Raw genomic sequence first — 24,137 nt, 5'->3', positions numbered from 1 at the left:
AAACCAAATACCATATGCTAACACATATATATGGAATCTTAGAAAAAAAAATGGTCATGAAGAATCTAAGGGCAAGACAGGAATAAAGACACAGACCTACTAGAGAATGGACTTGAAGATATGGGGAGGGGGAAGGGTAAGCTGGGATAAAGTGAGAGAGTGGTATGGACATATATACACTACCAAATGTAAAATAGATAGCTAGTGGGAAGCAGCCGCATAGCACAGGGAGATCAGCTCGGTGCTCTGTGACCACCTAGAGGGGAGCTGTAGGGAGGGTGGGAGGGAGGGAGATGCAAGAGGGAAGAGATATGGGGATATATGTATATGTTTAACTGATTCACTTCGTTATAAAGCAGAAACTAACACACCATTGTAAAGCAATTATACTCCAATAAACATGTTAAAAAAAAAAGAACATAGGAGAATATAAATGATATATTATTCAATTACAAGTAGTTTGTGAAAAATATGTGTAGCTGTAGCATAATCATATATATAAAATTTTCAATAAATTATATATATAAATGTATGTAAAACAAATATATATGTAAATATACCAAGAGAGGTACATGCATTGGTTAAAGGTGAAAGAAAAAATACCCAAAATTTAAATGTATTTTCCAGTGATTAGTGAGATTACAGCAATTTGTTTCCTTTGTGCTTTTCTACATTTTCAATTTTTTTCTACAATTAGGTTGTAATTTTTCTACTCTTAAACTGAAATTGCTTTTAGAAGAAAGAAACAAGCTATGAAAATAATAGTTGCAAATGAGTATGTTCAAAATGGTATGTTGATTAACCTATAGTACCCAATAGATTGACTTTATTCTACAGGGAATCTTTTGGTAGCATTGAGGGAGTTTCAATATTATCTTCACAAACAGATTTGAAGATGGGAGGATATAAATACCTTTCCTTCTAAACTGCATTTCTCAAAGAAGATTAATGAGATGAATAATTGTTTTTGACATTTTTGTTCTTGTACTTTAAGAGTTCTTCATGAAAATTTATATTTTATGGCATCTCTGCATCTTCTTATTGGGATTGGGTGAGAATTCAATGCTTTATTTTATTGTCATTATCCTTTCCATGAAATGTGATAGAACATATCATTTTAGTACCAAGAGTTTCTCAGGAGCTGTCAAAATATCTGAAAAAAATTTGAAATGATTTAACTACCAAATGGAACAGGCAGCAATCCTGAACTGAACAGTTAAATAAACATTATGTTCAAGCCTCTGAACCCTTAGGGATACAAGCTATATATTTGTAGAATGAAGATTTGAATTGGTGATATTACATATAGAGTTTGTGTGTTTAACCGTTATACTCTACTAGTTAACTAAATAGCAAAGAGGAGTCATAGACTCATAGACTGTGGGCAGATGTGCCTTAGAAAATCCAGTGCACTACAGATGAGAATCTTAGAACAAGGTCATAAAGTGGTTTAGGCACTGTCATTTAGTAATTTAGAGGTGGAATTGAGACTCAAAGCTTCAGAAATTTTGTTACATTTTTGTGAACATTTTCTTTGCCAGGATAATGAGTTATGGAACCAATCTATTTAATAGTTTGTGTCTGTAAAAGTGGAATTCATTCTAGCCTTTACTGTACTGTCACAGAATCCAGAAGATTTTCCAACAGTGAAGAATCATAGGGTTATGGAGTTTTAAGGGCAGTCTATGCCTTTGTCTTCAATCCGGTTCTTGTTTAGATTGTTACTTCTCTGGAGATAGGCAGAAAGAAGGAGTTCACCACATCTGCCCCAAGCCATACCTCATTATTGTATTCTAGGCAGAATGTAAAATGTAGATAATCTGCTACTTTCAATGATATGACAGCAGTGTGCTTGCTCAATGACTACTGCCAATGTTACCAGCCTCTCTTTTTGTACTTTTAAAGTCTAATCTTAATCTCAAACAAATTTTCTCTTTTCCTATTCCTTATGAAGTTTGCAGAAGTGCTTTCCTCAACATAGCCTCCCTTTTTAAAGGAAAAAAATAACAAACAAAAGAAAAAAACAACCCTCCCCCCACAAAACCTCTATGCGCATTTCTGTAGAAAATACCCCAATTCTTCTATATATTTACTGTTCAAATATTATTCTTGTCAGAACTGAATTCACAAACCCTATCTTCCTCAAATTTTCTACATTGTTTCCTTTTTTTGAATTACAATGCAGGCACTTTGAGAAAATGTTTCAGGCTAGCATAGACTTGGCAGTGAAATCTTCATCTACGTTCTGCAGAGTTGGTGACTAGGATATAGAAATAAAAATTTGTGCTGGAGTGACTCCCATGTGGTTGGACATGTCATAAAAGCCAGGGAACTGTGAATCCAAGTCTTATTCCCTTGCATGGTTATATACTTAGATCAGCTGTTTCTAAATGGCTAGATCCTTCTTTAGATAACCGAGGCAGGGATTTGGATGCACAGAACACATTGTATATTCAGAAATGTATACAATTTGTCACTGATAAAATGCATTGTGATGATGTGGACTTAGGTTTATCCCTCTGGGTTTCCACAGGATCTAGCCTTCTCATTTGCTTCACAGAATTGTAAAATTAACAGGCACATTTGTAATTTGGGGCTCTCTTCTGCCTTACCTATCTTCATGCTAGCCATTGCCTACCAACGTGTTTCATCGTTTCTCCTCATTTGATTTGGGTGTAAACAAAATCTTAATTTTTACTATTTAAATTGAATCCAGATATTCAAAACATTAAACACTGGCTATTCTTTCCACTTTGGTGTTTTTTGTAATGTTACATTCTACCCTGACTTTGATAGTCTCACTTGTAATCTGAAAAAGGGCAGGGAAGGAAAATCCTTATAATTGTTTTAGAATTATGTGCTTCTGACATATTAGAAACATTCTTGGTTAACTGCATGATAATTGTCTACACTGGCATGTAGAGTCCTAGCTCTTAGATTCTTCCCAAATCTGCAGAGAAGCTGGCTAATATCTGTTCTTTTCTCTCTTCTTAAAGGAGGGGTTATTTTAACATCATTGGTAAAACACAGAGTTACAGTTTTACAGTGTGGGTGAGCTAGGAATGACAGTGTTCTAGCTTAGGAGACACTAGATAAATGTTTGATGATGATGTTCACATATGAGAATTTATTGAGTAAAATTAAAAAGAGTCTATTTGAAATTTGGTGTTGTTTTGAGGAATGTATAACCAAAAGAGTCTATTAGGAATTTGGGGTAATTTTTGATGAATACATAATCAAACGTAATGATAATGGATAGGAAACAGCAAAAATGAAATTTTAACTACTGTCTTACTACTCTAGCCATTAATGTCTTAGCAGGAAATGATACATATCCACTGTACAAAGATACAGTCTAGTTTTTTGGTTCAATAGAAAAGTTACAATTGAGTTCTTGAGAAACGGTGAAAACACTTTTGAACCTGCACCAGTCTCACTTTTTAGAGACTGTAGAATAAAACGTATTACATATTTTTTATTCTTAATTTTGTAGAACATTTCACTGTTAATACATTCAGTCTTAAGGTATTTATGAGTGACAAGTTACGGACTAAGTCAAATGGTGTCCACAGCTTGCTCCATAAACCTTTTAGGTAAATATATATTTGAAAAACCTTGAAAAAACTCCTTCCTCCTCAGGATTCTTTATAATATACTTAACACTCTTCAGCGTGTTTTAAAAAAGAGAGACCCTTTACCTTCATATTTGTTCAGTAAAGGGCATCTGAAATACGGAAATGTGACACTGCAATCCAATATAAGTTTTCAATTAACCTTGATTAATTTTTTTCATTTCATTTCACCATTGCAGTGATCAGCCTGAGTGACTATGATAGAAGCAAACAAGACACTGGTGACTGAGTTTGTTCTCACAGGGCTTATAGATCTTCCAGGGCTGCAGGTCTCCTGTTCCTGGTGTTCTTGGTCACCTCCCTCACCACTGTGGTGGGCAACCTTGGACTGATTTTTCTCATCTGGAAGGACCCCCATCTTCACAACCCCATTTACTCATTCCTTGGCAGTTTAGCCTTTGCAGATGCTTGTTCTTCATCTTCTGTAATTCCCAAGATGTTTATACATTTTTTATCAAAAAATCATGTGATACCTTTCCTTGTATGGCCCAATTTTATTTTTTTAGGTCCAGTGCCACCTCAGAATGTTTCCTCCTGGTAGTGATGGCCTATGACTGCTATATAGCCGTATGCAACCTCTTGCTTTATCCAGTGGTGATGTCCAACAGATTCTGTATTCAGTTTATAGGTGTTTCATATTTCATTGGTTTTCTACATTCAGCAATTCATGTGGGTTTGTTATTTAGATTAACTTTGTGCAGGTCCAATGTAATACATTATTTCTACTGTGAAATTTTACAACTGTTCAAAATTTCTTGCACTGATCTTATAGTTAATACACTTCTGGGTTTTATCTCTTCAGCTTTTATACAAGTCTTCAGTTTTATGACCATCATGGTTTCTTACACCCGTGTCCTCATTGCCATCCTGAAAAAAAAGTCTGAAAAGGGCAGGGGCAAAGCCTTCTCCACATGCAGTGCTCACCTGCTCTCTGCTTTCTTGTTTTATGGCACTTTTTTCTTCATGTATGTGCATCCTGGGTCTGGGCCCTCTGGAGATCACGACAAAATGTATTCTTTATTTTATACGATAATAATTCCTCTACTAAATCCTTTTATTTCCAGCCCGAGGAACAAAGAGGTTATACGTGCCTTGAGAAGAATAATAAAGAAATGAATAGTTGCTAGACAATTTTCAAACTGTTTCTTCTTTACTGTCTGCTGAAAAAAGCCCCCAGTCCTAAAGATTAGCCATGACTATGCCACTTCATCAGAGGGCTAGTGGTCATTGTGGTCCATGGCTCTGTGTGAAGGAACCCAGCTTCCTATTATGTTTACTTGGATATGGGGCCAGTGAAAGTTTGGTAATCTTACCTATAACTAGCTCATTTAGAAACACTGTGCTCCATTTTTGTTTAAGCATTTAGTTTATGCAAATTAGCTATTTTCCTGGGACTTTAAACATTCTAGATAGTAATTGACAGTTTTACTGAGAAATAGCTGTGAGGCTGGCATACAGGGTTAGTCACTTAGTTCCTGAGTGAGCCTAGCTCACTGCTCTGGACCTACAAAGTAATAAGGCTTCACTGTTCTCTGCCGTACACAGTAACTCCAGTAGACTGATAAAAATAAAAGTGCTTCTTGACAGAATATATTCCTGAGAAGAAATGTACTGTTTAGTGATAAAGGAAAAAGTAAAAAGTTCTAAAATTTGGTGGATCTTAGGAAGACAAATGGAAGCTGGCATGAATTGAATTAAAGAATGGAGCATTAAAATTAACCACAGTTCGTATGTATAACTCCACATACTGTTTTTTATAAGGGATATTGCATGTAGCATGATATTCCATAACTTATAAGTTTAGGAATATCTGAGTGTAATAAGAAGCAATTTCAGAGATCAGCCTTGATTGCATTACTGTTCCAATCAGTTTTAGCAGAAGCTGACTGGGAAGAAGGCAGGGAACCTAGATCAGAGTCAAGAACCTGGTTTAGTATGTAAAGATATGGATGAAAACTTGTGTCAATGAATTCCCTACCACTAATGTACTTCAGTTTGGCACGTGATCACTTAAATATATATACATACCTCAATTTATTTTAGGAGTATTAAATAGACATAAATGATTCAACTCCTCTGTTAGCAAAACATGTTCCTTGGACAATCTGTTTTTTTCTTAGCACATTCACTTAGGAAAAATAATTATACAAAATGAGAATGTAGTTTAAATTGTTTAAGAATAAAAATATGCTTGTTGTTCTAGTATTTTAAAAACACTTTAGATCTCAATAGTTCCAACAAACATACTAAAAGTATTATCTAAAAGTGTAGGCATATGGTAAATTTATTTTATCACTTAAATTTAGCATACAAGCATTAATGGAAAAATTCAACTTGTTCGTATGGTCTCAAGATTAATTCAAATTGGTCCCCAATAACAAAATTTATTTTAAAAATATCCCACATGATTAAAAACTTTAAAAACTATCTGTACTTGTAGGTGATTTTCAGCAATTTCAGTCTTTGCAACTCATCTTGTAAACTAAATTGGTTTCCTTAACATTTTAATTTTCTTTTTGAGTAAAATCTTTTTCTATAATTTACTATTGGTCTTTTAAAAGTAAATACTAAATACTTTTTATTATTTATGTACATGTAAATACATTTATTTCTTAATGTACATGGTACAACATGTTTTATCTGAAGTATTTGCAAAAGCAACTACAGTAGTCTCCCCTTATCTGTGGGGAAATACGTCCCAAGACACCCCGTGGATGCCTGAAACTGCTGATAGTACCGAACCCTGTTTTCTGTTCATGTTTTCTACCCACAACTTTAATGTCATTTCCAGCTTAACTAAACATTTATCACACACTGTGCCTGTAACTTTTGCAGTTTGAGGTGCAACAGCAAAACTAGCAAGAATTTATTTCTCTTTCTTCACAATTTAACGAATAGAAGATTTGTTCTTACCATAGATGTTAGCAGCCTCAGCATATGATTTTTTTTCTTTCCTATTAAGTTGAGAACTTTCATATTTTCACTTAAAGGAAGCACTTTATGACTTTTCTTTGGCAATTTCAAATTGCCAACATCACTACCCTTGTGCTTCAGGGCCATCATTAAGTAAAATGAGGGTTACTTGAAAACAAACACTGCAATACCGCAAAAGTCAATCTGATAACCCAGACAGCTACTAAGTGACTAAGGACAGGTAGTGTATACAGCGTGTATGCTAGGCAAAGAGATGGTTCACATCCCGGACAGGATGGAGTAGGACGGTGTGAAATTTCATCATGCTACTCAGGATTGTTGTACAATTTCAAACCTATGAATTGTTTATTTCTAGAACCATTTAATATTTTCAGAACATGATTGACCTTGGGTAATGGAAACTGTGGAAAGCAAAACTGTGGATAAGGGGGAACTACTGTATATGTTATGGTATCTTAATATCTTTACAATTGCACAAGTAATACATGATTTTATCAGGATTATTTTCAACAAAATTCCAGCTATTATACACATTAAGTTGAACTTTAGTAGTTTCCTCCAGTTTGATGGCCCCCTGAGGAATTGACATTTATACAGTCTTGCAGTGTCAACTCAGGAGATGCATCAACTTGGGATAAATTAGATCCTAGCTAGGGTTGGTATGAACTGATTGCTGATCTGAAATGTTCCTAAGTGTGTTGTATGTCAAGTATCTCAAAATTGTTTATTGTACAGTCTGTATTTTATGGAATGCAGCTGCACTAAAAAGTGGATGTGAGGCAAATGTCCTTCTAAGTGGTGGGTGACAAGCAAGTTATTTATGCTGAGAGACTGCAGACCCTCCCTGCACCTTCCTTGTGCTGAGTGATCTGTACTTAGATCAGTTTGCATTCAGTGAATGACTTTGGATCAAAAAGTCTACAAATAATAAATGTGGGACAGAGTGTGAAGAGAATCCTCCTACACTGTTGATGGGAATGTAAATTGGTGCAGCCACTATGGAAAACAGTATGGAGGTTCCCTAAAAAACTAAAAATAGAGTTACCATATGATGCAGCAATCCCACTCTTGTTCACATACCTGGAAAAGACAAAAGCTCTAATTCAAAAAGATACATGCATCCCAATGTTCATAGCAGCATTATTTACAATAGCCAAGACATGGAAGCAACCTAAGAGTTCCTCAACAGATGAATGGATAAAGAAGATATGGTATATCTATCTATATCTATCTATCTATCTATCTATCTATCTATCTATCTATCTATCTATCTATTTATCTATCTATCTAGATATACCATATATATATTTATAATATATATATTACTCAGCCATGAAAAAGACAAATAATGCCGTTTGAAGCACCATGGATGGACCTAGAGAACATCATACTAAGTGAAGTAAGTCAGACAGAGAAAGACAAATATATGGTAGCACTTATATGTGGAGTCTAAAAAATAGTATAAATAAACTTATTTACAAAACAGAAAGAGACTCACAGACATACTTATGGTTACCAAAGGGGAAGTAGCAGGGGAGGGATAAGCTGGGATTATGGAATGAATAGATGTGCACTACCATATATAAAATAGATAACTGGTTACAGCCGCAGCAAGATGGCGGAGTACAAGGAGGTGGAGCTCACCTCCTCACACAAGTATAACACAAATACATCTACAAATGGAAAAATTCTCACAGAACACCTACTGAACACTAGCAGAAGACCTCAGACACCTGAAAGGACAAGAAAGATCTCCATGTAAATGAGTAGGATGAAAGAAAGAAAAAAAAGGAAGTGGGATGGGACCTGTGCCCCTGGGAGGGAGCTGAAAAAGAAGAAAAGTTCCCACATCCTGGGAAGACCCTCACTGGTGGGGAGATTAGCCAGGACAGAAAGGGAGCTTCAGAGGCTCAGAGGAGAGCGCAACAACTGGGTTGTGTCAGGCAGAACAGAGAGAGCTACACAGACAGTCGTGCCACCACCCTGCACACCCCAGACTGAGATGTGTGTCCGATGGTACAGGGGGCACTGGGTGCTGAAACATGGGGCTCAGAGGACAGATCTGGGGAGAGGACTGCTATTGGCTGCGAGAGACAGCCTGAAGGGGCTGGAGTGTGGTATGGCTGCAACCAGGGGTGTTTGTGGAAGAAGCCTGGGCCCACCAAAGAAGCGAAGCTCCACTGTTAAGTGGCACATGAAGGGGAGGGGCCACCATAATAGCCTCTTTCTCCACATGCCGGCTCCTGCCTTAGTGGCTCCCATGCCCCAGCCACGGCCTCAGGGGCGCCCACCTTTGTGGGCTCCTGCACCCCAGCCACCACCTCAGCAGGCTCTCGTGCCCCAGCCACCACCTCGGGGGCTCTTGTGCCCCAACTGCTGCCTTGGTGGACTACTGCACCCCAGCCGCTGCCTCAGCAGGCTCCAGGAGCAGATGCCAGTGGGTTGCCCATGCCCATAGGTGGGGCTGAAACTACAGCTGAGCCCCAAAGGCCACGTGACTTAGGAAGCAAGGCTGAAATCTCTCCACACAGCTGTGTGAGCCACAGATTTACACCTCTGCTGCTGGCTTTGTAAATTCAGCACCTGCAGGACATCCAAGTGGATAATGGGTGTTCCCGTGGCTGGGTAGGTTCTGGCCTTAGCAGCTATGGGCTTTGTGGGCACATGCACATGGGAACTGGGCCGGGCCAGGGTCTGAGCTGCCTCCATAACTCCCACAGTGGGTCCAGGTTCATGACTGCTGTAGTCCTGGGACCTGACTTCAGTGGACCTGTGATGGTGGCTTTGTGAAAACAACACCTGAGGGACACCAGGGCCAATTGCCAGCATTCCCAAGGTTGAGATGGGGCCAAGGGCAGTGCCAATAACAGAGTATTTTGTGAGCCCACACAATGGGTGATGGGTGACACCACAGAACACACTCACCAGTGAACAGCTCTGACAGAGGAATACTCAGTGGCTCCTCTCCCAGTGGGAGCATTCCAATCCCACCTATCTCACACTGCAGCTCAGAAACAGCCTAGAAACAGATCTAGGGACTTCTACTCCAACAACTAGGGAACAGACCCAGCCCCTGACAGGACAGTAGCAACCACAGAGCAAAGAGGAGGCCTTACACAATATCCAGTGCAGGCTCTGGTCACCACAACACCAGTAACACCTCCTATCAAGAGGATAATGACCAGCATACACTGAGGAAAGAGGTGGCAGGCATTCACACTGAAAAGAGCCCTTGCACCAAAAAAATTAAACCCACACAGGCTACACAGGGATGCTCCCACACAAAAATAGCCCTCCAAGACCAAGTAGATAACTGTTTCTCCTAAACTCATAGAGCAAGAGAAATACAAGTAAAATGAAGATGCAGAGGAACCACTCTCAATTAAAAGATCAAGCGATTCCCCTGAAAGAACAATCAATGAAACAGACCTCTTCAGTCTCATAGACTCTGAGTTCAAAAAGAGATAATAAAAATAGTGAAGGAATTAAGAAGGACTATTGATAGAAATGCAGATTACTATAAAAAGGAATTAGAAACTATAAACAGGAACAAAGAAAAATTAGAGAACTCATTCACTGAGGTGAAAGCTGAACTAAAGACAATGAATAGCAAAATGAATAATGCAGAGGAACAAATAAGTGATGTGGAAGATAGAAATAATGGATATTGCTCAGTCAGAACAGCAGACAGAAAGCCAAATGAAAAAATACATAAATAAAAGCAATATAGGAGACCTATGGGATAATATAGAGCATGCCAGTCTACAGATAGTAGGGATTCCAGAAGGAGATGAAAGAGAAAAGGTGATTGAAAATGTATTTGAAGAAATTATGGCTGAAAACTTCCCAAACCCAAAGAAGGAAACAAATATCCTGGTCCAGGAAGCACATAGGGTCCCAAACAATATAAACCCAAACAGACTTACACCAAGACATATCGTAATAAAAATGGCAAAACTTAATGCTAAAGAGAGGACTCTAAAGGCAGCAAGAGAAAAACAAAGAGTTAATTACAAGGGAGCCCCCATAAGGCTATCAGCTGATTTCCCTACAGAAATGTTGCAGGCCAGAGGGAGTGGTAAGATCAAAGTCCTGAAAGGGAAAACTCTGCAACCTAGCATACTCTACCCAGCAAGATTATCATTGAGAACAGAGGGAGAGATAAAGAATTTCCCAGACAAGCAAAAACTAAAAGAATACAGCAGTAGTAAACCTATCCTAAAGGAAATATTGAAAGGTCTTCTCTAAATAGAAAAGAAGTAAGAATCTATAGGAAAGAGAAAATCATAATTGGAAAATAAATCATTTAAATAAGCCAGTAGACAGAAGAAAAAAATTTGAAAACTTTCCGTGAAAGTGATGATAACCACAATGAACAGCAAAAGGGTGAACATGAAGATATAAAAAAAGACGTCAAAATCATAAAATGTCAGGAAGGAGAGTAAGAAAATGTAGATTTTTTCCCCCCTAGAATGCGTTTGAGCTTATATGACTACCAGTTTAAGCAGGCAGATATAGGAAAGGGTTAATATACTTGAAAAACAGGGTTACCTCAAATCAAAAACATACAATAGATTTACAGAAACCAAAAAGAAGAGAACATAGGCATAATCCAAAAGAAAATAATCACAAAAGGAAAAGAAAAAAGAAAAAGAAAGGGACAAAGAAGAAATATAAAATCAATGGGAAAATAAGGTTTAAAATGGCAATAAATACATATATCTATTAATAATTACCTTAAGTGTCAATGGACTACATACTCCAATCAAAAGACACAGAGTGGCAGATTGGATAAAAAACAAGAGCCTACAATATGCTGCCTACAAGAGACCCACTTTAGGGCAAAGGACACACATAGATTGAAAGTAAGGGGATGAAAAAAGATATTTTATACAAATAAAAATGACAAGAAAGCAGGGGCCACAATACTCATATCAGACAAAATAGAATTTAAAACAAAGGAAGATAAAGAAAGACACTATGTAATGATAAAAGGATCAATACAAGGAGAGGATATTACACTTGTCAACATATATGCACCCAATATAGCAATGCCCAAATATATAAAACAAATATTAACAGACATAAAAGGAGAAATTAATGGGAATACAATAATAGTAGAAGAATTTAATACCTTACTCACATCAATGGACAGATCTTTGAGACGGAAAGTCAATAAGGTAAAAGAGATCCTAAATTATGCAATAGAACAGTTCAACTTAATTGATATTTTTAGGACATTACACCCCCAAAAGCAGAATACACGTTCTTTTCAAGTGTACATGGAACATTCTCTAGGATTGACCACATACTAGGACACAAAACAAGCCTCAACAAATTTAAGAGTATAGAAATTATCTAAAGCATCTTTTCTGACTACCATAGCATGAAGCTAGAAACCAACCACAGAAAAAGAATTAGGGGAACCTTCAAGATGGCAGAGGAGTAAGGCATGGAGATCACCTTCCTCCCCACAAATACATCAAAAATACATCTACATGTGGAACAACTCCTACAGAACACCTACTGAACGCTGGTGGAAGACCTCAGACTTGCCAAAAGGCAAGAACCTCCCCACGTACCTGGGTAGGGAAGAAAATAAAAACAGAGACAAAAGAATAGGGACAGGACCTGCACCTCTGGGAGGGAGCAGTGAAGGAGGAAAAGTTTCCACACACTAGGAAGCCCCCTCACTGGCGGGGATGGGGAGTGGGTGGTGGGGAAGCTTTGGAGCCACGGAGGAGAGCGCAACAACAGGGGTGCAGAGGGCAAAGCAGAGAGATTCCCGCACAGAGGATCAGTGCTGACCAGCACTCACCAGCCTGAGAGGCTTGTCTGCTCAGCTGCCGGGTCAGGTGGGGGCTGGGGGCTGAGGCTCAGGCTTTTGAGGTCAGATCCCAGGGAGAGGACTGGGGTTGGCTGCATGAACACAGCCTGAAGGGGGCTAGTGCACCACAGCTAGCCGGGAGGGAGTCCAGGAAAAACTCTGGACCTGCCTAAGAGGCAAGAGATCATTGTTTCACCGTGCATGAGGAGAGGGGATTCCTTCTCTGTCTGCCCATAGAAGGCAGAGCACCGACTAAACGAGCTCCAGAGACTGGTGCGAACCACGGCTATCAGCGCAGACACCAGAGACAGGCATGAAACGCTAAGTCTGCTGCTGCAGCCACCAAGAAGCCTGTGTGCAAGCACAGGTCACTGTCTATACCTCCCTGGGAGCCTGCGCAGCCCACCACTGCCAGGGTCCCGTGATACAGAGACAAGTTCCCTGGGAGAACACATGGCACACTTCAGGCTGTTGCAAAGTCACGTTGGCCTCTGCCAACGCAGGCTTGCCCCACATGCCGTACCCCTCCCTCCCCCTGGCAGGAGTGAGCCAGAGCCCCCTAATCCACCGCTTCCTTAACCTCCTCCAGTCTGGGCAAAGAACAGACACGAGAGGGTGACCTACATGCAGAGGCAGGGCCAAACCCAAAGCTGAACCCCAGGAGCTGTGCGAACAAAGAAGAGAAAGAGAAATCTCTCCCAGCAGCCTCAGGAGCAGCAGATTAAATCTCCACAATCAACCTGAAGTACCCTGCATCTGTGGAATATCTGAATAGACAACGAATCATCCCCAAATTGAGGTGGTGGACTTGGGAGCAACTGTAGACTTGGGTTTGCTTTCTGCATCTAATTTGATTCTGGCTTTATGTTTATCTTAGTTTAGTATTTAGAGCTTATTATCATTGGTAGATTTGTTTATTGATTTGGTTGCTCTCTTCCTTTTTCTTAATATATACATATATGGTTTTCCTTCTTCTCTTTTTGTGAGTGTGTATGTGTATGCATCTTTGTGTGGTTTTGTCTGTATAGGTTTGCTTTTACCATTTGTCCAAGGGTTCTGTCTGTCCATTTATTTATTATTATTATTTTTTAGTACAGTTTTTAGCGCTTGTTATCATTGGTGAATTTGTTTATTGGTTGGTTGCTCTCTTCTTTTTTTCTATTACTTTTTAATTTTTTTCATAATATATATATATTTTAATTTACTAACTATTTTATTTTATTTTTTCTTTCTTTCTTTTTATATTTTTCTCCCTTTTCTTCTGAGCCATGTGACTGACAGGGGCTTGGTGCTCCGGCTGGGGGTCAGGGCTGAGCCTCTGAGGTGGGAGCGCTGAGTTCAGGACATTGGTCCACCAGAGACCTACCAGCCCCACATAATATCAATTGGGAAGAGCTCTCCCAGAGATCTCCGTCTCAACACTAAGACCCAGCTCCACTCAACGTCCAGCAATCTCCAGTGCTGGATGCCCCATTACACACAACTAAAAAGAGAGGAACACAAACCAACTCATTAGCAGAGAGGATGCCTAAAATCATGAGTTCACAGACATGCCAAAACACACCACCAGACACTGTCCTGCCCACCAGAAAGATAAGACCCAGCCTCATCCAGAAGAACACAGGCAACAGTCCCCTCCACCAGGAAGCCTACACAAGGCCCTGAAACAACCTTACCCACAGGGGGCAGAAACCAAAAACAATGGAAACTACGAACCTGCAGCCTGCGAAAAGGAGACCCCAAACACAGTAAGTTAAGCAAAATGAGAAGACAGAGAAACACACAGCAGATGAAGGACAAAGGTAAAAACCCACCAGACCAAACAAATGAAGAGGAAATAGGCAGTCTACCTGAGAAAGAATTCAGAGTAATAATAGTAAAGATAATCCAAAATCTTGGAAATAGAATGGCGAAAATACAGGAAAGGTTTAAAAAGGACCTAGAAGAACTAAAGAGAAAACAAACAAACAATGATGAACAACACAATAAATGAAATTTAAAATTCTCTAGAAGGAATCAATAGCAGAATAACTGAGGCAGAAGAAGGGATTAGTGACCTGGAAGATAAAATAGTGGAAATAACTACTTCAGAGCAGAATAAAGAAAAAAGAATGAAAAGAATGGAGGACAGTCTCAGAGACTTCTGGGACAACTTTAAACGCACCAACATTCAAAAAATAGGGGTCGCAGAAGAAGTAGAGGAAAAGAAAGGGACTGAGTAAATATTTGAAGAGATTATAGTTGAAAACTTCCCTAATATGGGGAAAAAAATAGTCATTCAAGTCCAGGAAGTGCAGAGAGTCCCATACAGGACAAATCCAAGGAGAAACACGCCAAGACAAAATATCAAAAATTAAATACAATGAAAAAATATTATAAGCAGCAAGGGAAAAGCAACAAATAACATACAAGGGAATCCCTATAAGGTTAACAACTGATCTTTCAGCAGAAACTCTGCAAGCCAGAAACGTGTGGCAGAACATATTTAAAGTGACGAAAGGGAAAAAACTACAACCAAGATTACTCTACCCAGCAAGCATCTTATTCAGATTCAACGGAGAATTTAAAACCCTAACAGAAAAGCAAAAGCTAAGAGAATTCAGCACTACCAAGTCAGCTTTACAACAAATGCTAAAGGAAATTCTCTAGGCAGGAAACACAAGAGAAGGAAAAGGCCTACAAAAACAAACCCAAAACAATTAAGAAAATGGTAATAGGAACATATATATCGATAATTACCTTAAATGTAAATGGATTAAATGCTCCAACCAAAAGACATAGACTGGCTGAATGGATACAAAAACAAGACCCGTATATATTATGTGTACAAGAGAACCACTTCAGACCTAGGGACACATACAGACTGAAAGTGAGGGGATGGAAAAAGATATTCCATGCAAATGGAAATCAAAAGAAAGCTGGAGTAGCAATTCTTATATCAGACAAGATAGATTTTAAAATAAAGACTATTCCAAGAGACAAAGAAGGACACTACATAATGATCAAGGGATCAATCCAAGAAGAAGAAATAATAATTGTAAATATTTATGACCCAACATAGGAGCACCTCAATATATAAGGCAAATGCTAACAGCCATAAAAGGGGAAATAGACAGTAATACAATCATAGTAGGGGACTTTAACACCCCACTTTCACCAATGGACAGATCAACCAAAATGAAAATAAATAAGGAAACACAAGCTTTAAATGATACATGAAACAAGATGGACTTAATTGATATTTATAGGACATTCCATCCAAAAAAAACAGAATACACTTTCTTCTCAACTGCTAATGGAACATTCTCCAGGAGAGATCATATCTTGGGTCACAAATCAAGCCTTGGTAAATATAAGAAAATTGAAATCATATCAAGTATCTTTGCCAACAACAATGCTATGAGACTAGATATCAATTACAGGAAAAAATGTGTGAAAAATACAAACACATGGAGGTTAAACAATACACTACTTAATAACCAAGAGATCACTGAAGAAATCAAAGAGGAAATCAACAAATACCTAGAAACAAATGGCAATGGAAATGCGATGACCCAAAACCTATGGGATGCAGCAAAAGTAGTTCTAAGAGAGAAGTTTATAGCAATACAATCCTACCTCAAGAAACAAGAAACATCTCAAATAAACAACCTAACCTTACACCTAAAGCAATTAGAGAAAGAACAAAAAAACCCCAAAGTTAGCAGAAGGAAAGATATCATAAATATCAGATCAGAAATAAATGAAAAAGAAATGAAGGAAACAATAGCAAATATCAATACGACTAAAACTTGGTTCTTTGAGAAGATAAACAAAATTGATAAACAATTAGCCAGACTCATCAAGAAATAAAGGGAGAACTCAAATCAATAGAATTAGAAATGAAAAAAGAGAAGTAACAACTGACACTGAAGAAATAAAAAGTATCATGAGAGTTTACTACAAGCAACTATATGCCAATAAAATGGACAACCTGGAAGAAATGGACACATTCTTAGAAAAGCACAACCTTCTGAGACTGAACCAGGAAGAAATAGAAGATATAAACAGACCAATCACAAGCACTGAAATTGAAACAGTGATTAAAAATCTTCCAACAAACAAAAGCCCAGGACCAGATGGCTTCACAGGCAAATTCTATCAAACATTTAGAGAAGAGCTAAGACCTATCCTTCTCAAACTCTTCCAAAATATAGCAGAAGGAGGAACACTCCCCAACTCATTCTACGAGGCCACCATCACTCTGATACCAAAACCAGACAAAGATGTCACAAAGAAAGAAAACTACAGGCCAATATCACTGATGAACATAGATGTAAAAATCCTCAACAAAATACTAGCAAACAGAATCCAACAGCACATTAAAAGGATCATACACCATGACCAAGTGGGGTTTATCCCAGGAATGCAAGGATTCTTCAATATATGCAAATCAATCAATGTGATACACCATATTAACAAACTGAAAGATAAAAACCATATGATAATCTGAATAGATGCAGAAAAAGCTTTCGACAAAATTCAACACCCATTTATGATAAAAACCCTCCAGAAAGTAGGCATAGAGGGAAGTTACCTCAACATAATAAAGGCCATGTATGACAAACCCACAGCCAACAACGTTCTCAATGGTGAAAAACTGAAAACATTTCCACTAAGATCAGGAAGAAGACAAGGTTGCTCTCTCTCACCAGTATTATTCAACATAGTTTTAGAAGTTTTAGCAACAGCAATCAGAGATGAAAATGAAATAAAAGGAATCCAAATCGGAAAAGAAGAAGTAAAACTGTCTGCAGATTACATGATACTATACATAGAGAATCCTAAAGATGCCACCACAAAACTACTAGAGCTAATCAATGAATCTGGTAAAGTAGCAGCATACAAAATTAATGCACAGAAATCTCTTGCATTCCTACACACTAATGATGAAAAATCTGAAAGAGAAATTAAGGAAACACTCCCATTTACCATTGCGAGAGAAAGAAAAAAATACCTAGGAATAAACCTACCTAAGGAGACAAAAGACCTGTATGCAGAAAATTATAAGACACTGATGAGAGAAATTAAAGATGATACAAACAGATGGAGAGATATCCCATGTCCTTGGATTGGAAGAATCAACATTGTGAAAATGAGTATACTACCCAAAGCAATCTACAGATTCAGTGCAATCCGTATCAAACTACCAATGGCATTTTTCACAGAACTAGTGAAAAATTTTCACAATTTGTATGGAAACACAAAAGACCCCGAATAGCCAAAGCAATCTTGAGAAAGAAGAATGGAGCTGGAGGAATCAGGCTCCCTGACTTCAGACTATACTACAAAGCTACAGGAATCAAGACAGTATGGTCCTGGCACAAAAACAGAAATATGGATTAATGGAACAGGATAGAAAGCCCAGAGATAAACCCACACACATATGGTCACCTTGTTTTTGTTAAAGGAGGCAGGAATATACAATGGGGAAAAGACAGCCTCTTCAGTAAGTGGTGCTGGGAAAAACAGATAGATACATGTAAAAGAATGAAATTAGGACACTCCCTAAAACCATGCAGAAAAATAAACTCAAAATGGATTCAAGACCTAAAGGTAAGGCCAAACACTATAAAACTCTTAGAGGAAAACATAGGCAGAACACTCTATGACATAAATCACAGCAAGATCCTTTTGACCCACCTCCTACAGAAATGGAAATGAAAGCAAAAATAAACAAATGGGACCTAATGAAACTTAAAAGCTATTGCACACCAAAGGAAACCATAAACAAGATGAAAAGACAACCCTCAGAATGGGAGAAAATATTTGCAAATGAAGCAACTGACAGAGGATTAATCTCCAAAATATACAAGCAGCTCATGCAGCTCAATATCAAAAAAACAAACAACCCAATCCAAAAATGGGCAGAAGACCTAAAGAGATATTTCTTCAAAGAAGATATACCGATTGCCAACAAACACATGAAAGGATGCTCAACCTCACTAATCAATAGAGAAATGTAAATCAAAACTATAATGTCATATCACCTCACACCAGTCAGAATGGCCATCATAAAAAAATCTACAAACAATAAATCCTCGAGAGGGTGTGGAGAAAAGGGAACTCTCTTGCACTGTTGGTGGGAATGTAAATTGATACAGCCACTATGGAGAACAGTATGGAGGTTCCTTAAAAAACTAAAAATAGAACTACCATATGCCCTAGCAATCCCACTACTGGGCATATACCCTGAGAAAACCATAATTCAAAGAGTCATGTACCACAATGTTCATTGCAGCTCTATTTACAATAGCGAGGACATGGAAGCAACCTAAATGTCCATCGACAGATGAATGGATAAAGATGATGTGGCACATATATATAATGGAATATTACTCAGCCATATAAAGAAACGAAATTGAGTTATTTGTAGTGAGGTGGAGGGACCTAGAGTCTGTCATACTGAGTGAAGTAAGTCAGAAAGAGAAAACAAATACCGTATTGTAACACATATATATGGAATCTTAAAAAAAAAAAAGTTCTGAAAAACCTAAGGGCAGGACTGCAAAGGACACAGACATAGAGAATGGACTTGAGGACATGGGGAAGGGGAAGTGTAAGCTGGGACGAAGTGATAGAGTGGCATGGACATATATACACTACCATATGTAAAATAGATAGCTAGTGGGAAGCAACTGCATAGCACAGGGAGATCAGCTCAGTGCTTTGTGTCCATCTAGAGGGATGGGATAGGGAGGGTTGAGGGAGAAGCAAGAGGGAGGGGATATGGGTTTATATGTATACGTATAGCTGATTCACTTTGTTATAAAGCAGAAGCTAACACACCATTGTAAAGCAATTACACTCCAATAAAGATGCTAAAAAAAAAAAACCAAGAAAAATCTGAAATAAGCAACCTAACCCACCACCTAAAAGAATTAGAAAAAGAAGAATAAACTAAACCCAAGGTCATCATATGGAAGGAGATAATAAATATTACAGAGAAAATAAAACAGAGATGAAAGAAATAGAAAAAACTCAGTCAAATCAAGAGCTGGTTCTTTAAAAGTGTTTACAAATTGACAAGTCTGTTCCGGCTCACCAAGCAGAAAAGGGGGAAGACCCAAATAAACAAAATAAGAAATGAAAGAGAAAAATCACAACTGATACCGCAGAAATACAAATAACCATAAGAGAATACAATGAACAATTATATGCCAACAAATTTGACAACCTAGGAGAAATGGACGAATTTCTAGAAACTACAGCCCATCAAAACTGAATTAAGAAGAAATAGATAACTTGAACAGACTGATCACTAGAAGTAAAGTAGAATCTCTAATAAAAAAGACTGCTTACAAACAATAGTCCAGGGCCAGATGGCTTCACAGGCGAATTCTGCCAAATATACAAAGAACTTATACTGATCCTTCTCAATCTCTTCCAAAAGATTAAAGAGGAAGGAACACTGCCATAGACATTCTTTGAAGCCCCCATCTCTCTGATACCAAAACCAGGTAAAGACACTACCAAAAATAAAATTACAGAACAATATCTTTGATGAATATAGATGCAAAAATTCTCAACAAAATATTAGCAAACTGAATCCAACAACACATAAAAAAGATCATATACCACAACCAAGTTGGATTCATTCCAGGGTCACAAGAATGACTCAACATACGCAAATCAATCAATGTGATACACTACATCAACAAAAGAAAAGGCAAAAAACACATGATCATCTCAATAAAGGCAGAAAAAGCATTTGCTAAAATTCAACATCCATTCATGATAAAGATTCTTACCATAGTGGGTATAGAGGGAACATATCTCAACATAATAAAAGCTATTTATGAGAAACACAGAGCCAATATAAAACTCAATGGTGAAAAGCTGAAAGCCTTCCTGCTAAAATCTGGTACAATACAAGGATGCCCACTCTCACCACTTCTCAACATGGTATTGGAAGTCCTAGACACAGCAGTCAGACAAGAAAAAGAAATAAAGTGTGTTTAAATTGGTAGGGAAGAGGTAAAATTGTCATTATATGCAGATGACATGATACTATATATAGAAAACCCTAAAGAATCCACATAAAAACTATTAGAAGTGATAAACAAATTCAGCAAGGTAGCAGGATACAAGATTAACATACAAAACTCAGTTGCATTTCTTTACACTAACAATGAAATAGCAGACAGGAAATGTAAACATGCAATCATTTTTACATGTTTAAATGTAAACATGTAAAAATGCAATATCTTTCAAAACTGACTAAAAAAATACTTAGCAATAAACCTTACCAAGGAGGTGAAAAATTTATATGCTGAGAACTACAAAACATTAATAAAGAAATGAAAAGATATCCCATGCTCTTGGATTAGAATTAATGTTGTTAAAATGGCCATACTACCCAAAACAATACAGATTTAGTGCAAACCCTATCAAATTACCCATGACATTTTTCACAGCACTAGAACAAATCATCCTAAAATTTATATGGAAACATAAAAGACTGAGAATTGTCAAAGCAATCCTTAGGAAAAAGAACAAAGCAGGAAGCATAATCCTCCCATATTTCAGACAATACTACAAACCAACAGTAATCAAAACAGCATCGTATTGGCACAAAAACAGACATATGGATCAATGGAACAGAATAAAGAGCCCAGAAATAAACCCACACACATATGGACAATTAATCTTCAACAAAGGAGGTAAGAATATATAATGGGGAAAAGACAGTCTCTTCAGCAACTTGTGTTGGACAGCTGCATGTAAATCAATGAAATTAGAACACACCCTTAAACCATACACAAAAATAAACTCAAAATGGCTTAAAGACTTATATATAAGACATGACACCATAAATCTTCTAGAAGATAACATAGACAAAACACTCTCTGACATAAATCGTACCAGTGTTTTCTTAGGTCAGTCTCCCAAGGCAATAGAAATAAAAGCAAAAATAAACAAATGGGACCTAATCAAACTTATAAGCTTCCGCATGGCAAAGCAAACAATAAACAAAATGAAAAGACATCCTATGCACTGGGAGAAAATATTTGCAAATAATGCGACCAACAAGGGCTTAATTTCCAAAATCTACAGACAGGTCATATAACTCAGTAAGAAAAAAACAAACAACCCAATTGAAAAATGGGCAGAAGACCTTAATAGATATTTCTCCAAGGAAGACATACAGATGGCCAATGGGTGCATGAAAAGATGCTCATCATTGCTAATTATTAAAGAAATGCAAATCAAAAGTACAATGAGGTACAACCTAACACCAGTCAGAATGGCTCTCATTAAAAAGTCTACAAATAATAAATGTTGGAGAGGGTATGGAGAAAAGGGAACCTTCTTACACTGTTGGTAGGGATGTAAATTGTGCAGGCACTATGGAAAACAGTGTGGAGGTTCCTCATAAAACTAAAAATAGAGTTACCATATGATCCAGCAATCCCACTCCTCAGAATATACCCAGACAAAACTATAATTCGAAAAGATACATGTACCCCTATGTTCATAGCAGCACTATTTATAATAGCCAAGACATGGAAACAACTTAAACATCCATCGACAGGTGAATGGATAAAGAAGATGTGGTATATATATACAATGGAATATTACTCAGCCATTAAAAAAGAATAATGTAATTCTATTTGCAGCAACATGGATGGACTTAGAGATTATTATACTAAGAGAAGTAAGTCAGAAAGAGAGAGACAAATAGCATATATATCACTTACATGTGAAATCTAGAATACAACACAAATGAACATATCTATGAAACAGAAACAGACTCACAGACCTAGAGTACAGACCTGTGGTTTCCAAAGGGGGGAGGGTTGGGGGAGGGAAGGACTGGGAGTTTGATATTAGCAGATGCAAACTAGTATATATAGGATAGCTAAACAACAAGGTCCTACTCTATAGCACAGAGAACTATATTCAATATCCTGTAATAAACCATAATGGAAAAGAATATGAAAAAGAATATATATGTGTATAATTGAATCACTTTGCTGTACAGCAGAAATTAACACAACATTGTAAATCAACTGTACTTTAATAAAATAAAAAAAAATTAAATAAATAGCCAGCAAGGATTTGGTGTATAATATAGGGAACTATATTCAATATTTTGCAATAAAGTATAATGGAAAAGAATAAAAAAGACTATATATCACTGAATCACGTTGCAATACACATGAAACTAACACAATATTGTAAATCAACTATACTACAATAATAAAAAGAAAAAAAAGAAGTAGGTACAAGGTATACAGCTGGTGAATAAGAAATATTGGTCAACTACATAGTAATAATGGTGGAGAATCAAAGATAACTTTCTAGAAGAGATGGCACTGATGCAAGATTAAATGCATAAAAGAGAGTTAGCAGGAGTCACAAGGCACTCATTCCAAAATAAGTGAGCATAATACATAAAAATAATTCTCTAAGTTATTAGGTGATAAGGGGATGAGGGTATTATAGATAAGACTGGAGATGTTAGCAGGGATTAGACAATGGAAAACAATTTATGTCATGCTGATGGGTTGAACTTTATTATACATAAATGGGTAACAATGAAAGATGATGAGCAAGATAAAAAAATTTTTGAAGGTTCAATTTTGGTGAGAGCATGAAAAATAGATTGAAAACAGGGAACGATTAGAGACAGAGAGACAAATAAGGTTATAATTACAAACCATTGAAAATTCCTTTCTCTGAGTTTCTAGAAATATTACTCCACTGAATATGTCTGGATATATGTTGTCATTGAAAAAAATCTGATGCCAACCTGTTTTTCTTCCCTTTGTCTGGATGCCCAGAGAGGATTTTCTTTATTTTAAATTTTAATAGTTTTAATATAATAAGTCTGAAGTTGATTATTTCCCTTAATTTTCCAAAGTATATAATGGACTTATTAATATATAGATTAATATATTTTTATTTCTGGATAGATTTCTCAGGTTGTAATTTCCATAATTCTATTAATTGATTTATTTTTCTTCTTCAGGGATTTATTATATATATGTTGGATTTTATTTGCATATCAGCTATATCAATAATTTTTTTCTCTGATCATTTTCAAATCTCTTTACTTTTGTTTTCTTACTTGGCTGTTTTCATGACTTTTCTTAATGTTTCTTTTCTTATTTATGCATAAAAAGTGACCAAAATTGAGTGACCTACCTAGAGACAATAATCTAATTATTATCTCTCACAATTCTGTGGTTTGGCCAGGCTCAAATGGGCAACTGTTTTGCTCCATGTAATGTCAGCTGGTCTGCAGGCATCTGTAGACAAAATTGGTCTGGATTTTCCAATATGACTCATTCACAAATCTGGTCCATTTGTGAAGATGACTGAAACACTTGGCTCAGTTGAGTCTTTGGATCCCTCTTCTTCTCTTTATGGTTTCAGGTCCTTTTGTGATCTCTTTGGATCCAAGAGTGGAAGCAAATTCTTAAGCCTGAACTGGCATAGCATTACTTTTGCCACACTCTATTGTTTAAAGAGGGTGTTAAACAAAGGCAGGAAGGACAGATGGAACATTTGAAAATTTGCAAATGTAAATACTTCTTTAAGACAAATTAACTACTACAAAATTTCAGAGTTACCTGTTTAGTTGTCAATACTGTATGTAGTCTTATTTTTGTTAATGAATTCTTGAAATATTGAAGACTATAAATTACCATGTTCCCAATAAGGGGAATCAAAATAAACTGGGGATAAAGAAAATAAAA

The 24,137-nt window shown here is 37.1% G+C and overlaps 1 pseudogene; it reads left to right on the top strand.

The window, feature by feature from the left end:
• The first annotated feature begins 3,829 nt into the window (after positions 1-3,829).
• Positions 3,830-4,748, top strand: LOC137765943 (olfactory receptor 5AC1-like; annotated as a pseudogene).
• The last annotated feature ends 19,389 nt before the right edge of the window (positions 4,749-24,137 follow it).

Source organism: Eschrichtius robustus, chromosome 6 (assembly GCF_028021215.1).
Source record: "Eschrichtius robustus isolate mEscRob2 chromosome 6, mEscRob2.pri, whole genome shotgun sequence".
In the NCBI taxonomy this organism is placed as follows: domain Eukaryota; kingdom Metazoa; phylum Chordata; class Mammalia; order Artiodactyla; family Eschrichtiidae; genus Eschrichtius; species Eschrichtius robustus.
This window is presented reverse-complemented; position numbering and strand designations above follow the sequence as displayed.